This window comes from Ochotona curzoniae, unplaced genomic scaffold (genome assembly GCF_017591425.1).
Source record: "Ochotona curzoniae isolate NIBS_2020 unplaced genomic scaffold, NIBS_Ocur_1.0 contig_46, whole genome shotgun sequence".
In the NCBI taxonomy this organism is placed as follows: domain Eukaryota; kingdom Metazoa; phylum Chordata; class Mammalia; order Lagomorpha; family Ochotonidae; genus Ochotona; species Ochotona curzoniae.
Window position 1 is genome coordinate 5,731,445 of NW_024466340.1, and position 6,326 is coordinate 5,737,770.

Here is a 6,326-nt window from a genome sequence, read left to right on the forward strand (position 1 = left end):
TGCCGGGAGGACGGACAGATGGACAGACACACACTTGTGTGCAAACACGTGTCCTCTTGGTTTTTCCAAAGCGGATGCAGCATTTCCCGCGGGCCCTGAGTCGGGTGCACCCTGAGATGGGTGGACCCTGAGTCGGCTGGCCCTGAATCGGGTGGACCCTGAGATGGGTGGACCCCGAGTCAGGGTGGACCCCACTCAGCGCTGCAGAGGGAGGCAGAGGGCCTGCCCTGGGAGCGTGGATCCTGCCAGGCCACGAAGGGACGCAGCGATCCCAGGGGTCTGTACACTGAACGCAGGATGGCTGTGCTGCTGACTGCGGGTCTCGCGCGTTCTGTTTACGAGACCCCTAGACCCCAAGTGTGGACATGGCACCTGCTGCACCAGCCGCAGAGGGAAAGGGCAGGGGCACATGGGGGCAGTGAACCAGTGCATGAAAGATTTCTGTCTCTGCTTCTCTCTGTAAATCTGATCTGCCTTGTGAATAAAATTAAAATAAATCTTTCAGGCCTGGAGCAGTAGCCAAATGGCTAAATCCTTGTGTTACAAGCGCCAGGATTCCATGTGGGCAACGGTTCTGTGTCTCGGTGGCTCTGCTTCCCATCCAGCTCCCTGCTTGTGGCCTGGGAAAGCAGTGGAGGTCCGCCCCGAAGCCTGGGACCCTGCAACCGCGTGGGAGACCCAGCAAGAGGGTCCTGGCTTTGGATCAGCTCAGTTTCAGCCGTTGTAGTGAATCATTGTATGGAAGATCTTTCTCTTTGTCTCTCCTCCTCTCTGTATATCTGACATTGCAATAAAAATAAATAAGCCTTAAAAAAAAAAAATCTCGTGGCTCCTGGCTTCAGATCAGCTCAACTCTGGCAATTGAGGCCACTTGGGGGAATGAAGCAGTGGATGGAAGCTCTTTCTGTCTCTTCTTCTCTCTTTACATCTGACTTTCCAATAAAAACAAATAAATGAATGTATTTTTAAAAGGTACAGAGAGGGCCCGGCGCGGTGGCGCAAGTGGTTAAAGGTCCTCGCCTTGCACGCCCGGGATCCCATATGGGCGCCGGTTCTATCCCAGCAGCCCTGCTTCCCTTCCAGCTCCCTGCCTGTGGCCCGGGAAAGCAGTCGAGGACGGCCCAAAGCTTTGGGACCCTGCACCCGCGTGGGAGACCCGGAAGAGGCTCCTGGCTTCGGATCGGCGTAGTATCGGCCGTTGTGCTCACTTGGGGAGTGAATCATCGGACGGAAGATCTTCCTCTCTCTCTCTCTCCTCTGTGTATATCCGCCTTTCCAATTAAAAAATAATAAAAATAAATCTTTAAAAAAAAAAAAAAGGTACAGAGAGGGAGAGGAGGGAGAGATTGTGGCATTGATCTTCCAGCCTCCAAACGGTAGCAACAGGCAGGACTAGGTTGGTTTGAAGCAAGGAGCCAGTAGCTTCTTCCAGATCTCCCTTATGGGTGCAGGGACCATCCTCTGCTGCCTTCCCAGGCCACGGGCAGGAAGCTGGATCAGCAGTGGAGCAGCTGGGACAGGACGGTGTCTCTATGAGATGCCAACACCACAGGCCTGGCACACTCCCACACCCCTTCCCTCTGAGTTTAGGGGAAGGCGTTGTGGTGCCTCACGGGAAGACACCACTTGGAACACCTGCACTTCATACCGGGGTGACTGTGACTGAGTCCCAACCCTGCTTTCAATCCAATTTCCTGCTGATGCAAACCCTGGGAGAAGAGCTGATGGTTCAGATGCCTGGGACCATCATCGCCCATCTGTGAGATAGGTTGCAGCCCTCTGGGCTCATGGGTTTAGTCTGGTCCATCCTAGAGGTTGCAGGCATTTGGGAAATGAATCGGTAAGTGGAAGAGAGCTCTTTCTGTTTCTTTCTCTCTGTTTCAAATAAATAGCTAAATACATAGCAATTAAAAACAATTTTTAAAGATTTATTTATTTTTGGGCCCGGGGGTGTGACCTAGCAGCTAAGTCTTCGCCTTGAATGCACTGGGATCCCATATGGCCACCAGTTCTAATCCCAGCAGCTCCACTTCCCATCCAGCTCCCTGCTTGTGGCCTGAGAAAGCAGTCGAGGACGACCCAAAGCCTTGGGACCCTGCACGTGTGTGGGAGACCCTGAAGAAGCTCCTGGCTCCTGGCTTCGGTTCGGCGCAGCACCATCTGTTGCACTCACTTGGGGAGTGAATCATCACACGAAAGATCTTTCTCTCTGTCTCTCCTCCTCTCTGGATATCTGACTTTCCAATGAAAATAAATCTTTAAAAAAGTAAAAATAAATAACTAAAATAAATTCTAAAAATAAAGAAGCGTGCTATTTTTTCTTTTCTTGCAGAGATAAACGCAGGACTGGTGAAAGCAGCCTTCCTCATTGCTGCCTGCTCGGCTAGATCGTCTGCCAGCTGACTGGCACCGTGCCTGTCAGTTGGCTGTAAATGCATGTGAGCGTCAGCCTGTCTGCCTCGGACCACAAACCATCAAAAGGCAAGAGGCAGAGTTGGGCAAGTCTCTGTGTGAATCATTTACTATGACACTATGACACAGCGCCACTCGCGGCTAAGGGGTTTAATAGACACGTTCTTTATGCTCATTGGGATGAAACTTGGCTCCGTTTACTGTCTCTGTAAAATCTTTCAAATAAAAATAACTAAATCTTTGCAACTTTTACTTACTCGAGAGAGTTACAGAGAGGGGATGGAGAGACAGAGATCTTCCAGCCACTGGTTCACTTTCCAAATGTCTGTGATGGCCAGAGATGAGCCTGGCTGAGACTGCGGTCCACGAGCCTCCTCTGGGTGTCCCATATAGGTGCATGGGCCCAAGGTCATGCGCCAGCCTCTGCTGCCTTCCTAAGCCACCAAGAGGGAGATGGATTGAAAGTGGAGCAGCTGAGCAGCACGGGCAGAGAATTAGCCTGTTTGCCACTGTGTTGGCCCCAGGTTTTAAAAAGTGTTCATTTGCTTATTTTTGTTTGACTTGAAAGGCTTGAAGAAGTAAAGAGGACTCCCATCTGCTGCTTTGCTCTTCAGATGCCCACCAGAGCCATAGCTGGGCCGGGTCAAAGCCAGGAGCCAGATGCTCCACCAGAGCCATAGCTGGGCCGGGTTAAAGCCAGGAGCCAGATGCTCCACCAGAGCCATAGCTGGGCCGAGTCAAAGCCAGGAGCCAGATGCCCACCAGAGCCATAGCTGGGCCGGGTCAAAGCCAGGAGCCAAATGCTCCACCAGCACTCCCATGCGGCTGGCAGGGTGCACCTGCGTACCTGAGCCTTCCCCTACCTCCTCTCAGGGTTGGCATTGGCAGGAAGTGGGAGTTAGCCCAAGGCTCCCTGGTGTGGGAGGTGGCTACGTTAGCTAGCACCGTAACTGCAGGCCTCAACATCTGCTCCAGTTTCCATGTTGTCAACTAGTCCAAAATCCTTTTTGTATTACATATGGAATAAATGTAAAATGCCCTTTCTCAGTTTTCCTAAACCATGTGTAACTCCTTGGCATGGATTTGTGGTAGTTTGGGGGTATTTCTGAGTTTGTCTGGGCATAATTCTGCAAAGTGGTGTCAAACAGTCACCAGACAGTCTCAGCCTTTGAAGCCTGGATTGACTTTGAACTTGGCATTAAAAAAAAAAAAAGTAAAATCTTCCCAACCTGCCACTAATACAGCATGAGCCTGAGAACCGAGAGTTGGCCTCTGGTGCCGTTTGTGCCCGCAGGCAGGTGCACCATCCTGAGCACAGCGGCCTCTGGGGAGGGGCATGCGGGCAATAACCTTGAAGACTCCTGCCAGCTCCCAATGCTGAAATTCGGCAACAAGTATTGATGAATTCACCGGATGATGCAGAATTTCTAGCTTGTGCTAAAACTGTTAGATCGTCCTATGTCACCCTACGAGACAACCAGGAAAGACATGGGGCAGTGGCTGATTTAGAAAGATTCGCTCTGATTACGATGTCTGTTTTGGCAGGCATTCATACTGAGTGCACCGAACCCAGTGTCTGCTGCAAGTAAGAAAGCACGAACTATCTCTTACAGCCTAGGCAGAGAGGCTGGGCTGACTTTCCAATAAAAATAAATAAATCTTTAAAAAAAAAATTTTTTTTAAGGCATTGTCATCATTTGACAACAGTGTGGGCAACATGGCCATTTTCCATAGGATCGATCCTAGCCAAATCCTGCTTGTTCATCCCTATTTCTAAGTGCCAATCCATGGGCCTTCTGCCCAAAGCATGTGGGCTATGAGGGCATGGACTGCCCAAAGCATGTGGGCTATGAGGGCATGGACTGCCCAAAGCATGTGGGCTATGAGAATAGGCAGTGCTTTCTTTGGCCAGAGCACCAAAGCAGAGAGATTCTGTGTTCTGAAGAATACATTCTTTATCACTGTGCTGGAGGAGGTCAGAAGTTGCTGTAGGAGTTAAACCACGTTCTTTCAGTCAGTTTTGGCTGGGACAATAAGGATGCATGAGGAAACGCATTACAAAGTCCAGAAGTGGGGAAACTTTTTTTTTTTCATTTGACTAAAAAAGACAAGCCCACTAGTGTCTTCCAACACAGGCAGGGTGAATACAACTAGTTTGGAGCTGCGGGATTTTGTCTAAGAGGATGAGCAGGTGGAACATGTACTGTACTCCTCTCCCTTTTGCAGTCTGGCCACCTGCATGGTGGCCTTCTGAGAGATCTGTCTCCCAAGAACCTGGGACTAGGACCTTCTTGGGAGAAAGGAGCTTTGCAGACAGAATCCAGTGAAGGGTATCAAGGTGAAGTTCACCCTGGATTATACAGGTGGGTCCCAAATCCAGACAGGAGTGTCATCCTGTGATGAAGGAGCAGATGCAGAGAAGGCTGCTTGCAGAGGTACAGTGACAAGTCCAGGAACTACTGACAGAGGCGAGGCAGGGCTGTCCCATGGAGGCCTCGGGGGGAGCACAGCCCTGTCCACACTTGACTTCCAGACCTTGGGCCTGCAAAACTTGGAGAAAATACTCCAGCTGCTCCAAGTCCCTGGCTTTGTGGTAATGTAATACTGCAGCCGTGGGGAAGCAGCCCACCACCATAACACTGTCCTTTAGTTTGGGTTCCATACGGAGAGGGGCTGTGTCCCTTTTTATTTTGAAAGATTTATTTTATTATTACTAATTTTGGGGGGAAGGAAGGCAGATTTACAGAGAGGGAGGGAGATAAAAATGTTTCATCTGCTGGTTCACTCCCCAAATGGCCCCAAGGGCCAGTGCTGGGTTGGTTAGAAATTAGGAGCTTCTTCCGGGCCTCCCATGCAGATACAGGTCCCAAGGTCCTGAGCCATCCTCCACTCCTTTCCCAGGCCACAAGCAGTGAGCTGGATGGAAAGTGGCGCAGCTGGGACACAAGCCAGTGACCTCACAGGATTCTGGCACATGCAAGGTGAGAATTCAGCCACTGAACCATTACACTAGGCCCTGTGTCTCGCCTTTCCCACCTCCCCCCTCCCCCAAGTGGGTACTCAGGGATGTAAGGCCTGAAAGGTAGGCTGCAATTGTCTGAGCCTGTACTCCACTTGGAGGAAGATGACCTCCCAGTTCCTGGTGGGTACTGTTTACAAGACCCATGGAGAGGGCCGATACGAGCGTAGACTTACTGGGCAAGAATGAGCCAGTTTTGCAAGCTCTGCTTCTTTATAAGAACAGTAACACAGATGAGTGTAACACCATGAGGAGGATAGGAGAGCTGGCAGTTGTTCTCACTTTCATCACTGCCTTACTCTAAGCCTTGGGCAAGAGAGTGCCCTTCTGTGACTCACTTTACCAAGCCGCAAAAGGAAGAAAGTCTTGTCCCCTTTCTGCTTACTAAGGAGGATGGGTAGCATTTTAAATGCCGCACCTTTAGAGAAATATCAACTGGTCCCCCCTTATTTATTTTACTCTCTGGAACTGCTTCAAAGTTCTGCTGCCTTTTTTTTTTTTTTTTAACTTTCAGGATTCTTCAAGCCTTAGTTAAGTCTTGGTTCTAAATCTCCAGTTCACAGTCACAATTTTTGGTGTGATGGCTCAATAGGCTAATCCTCACCTTGCAAGTGCGGAGATCTCATTTAGGTGCAGGTTTGTGTCCTGGCTGCTCCACTTCCATCCAGCTCTCCACATGCGGCCAGTGAAAGCAGTTGAGGAAGACCCAAAGCCTTGGGATCCTGTACTCACCCAGGGGACCTGGAAGAAGCTCCTGGCTCTGACCCAGCTCCGGCCATTGTGGCCTTTTGGGGAGTGGAATGGCAGATGGAAGATCTTTGTCTCTCCTTCTCTCTGTAAATCTGCCTTTCCTATTTTTTTTTTTTTTGGTCTAAATCTGCCTTTCTAAGATAAG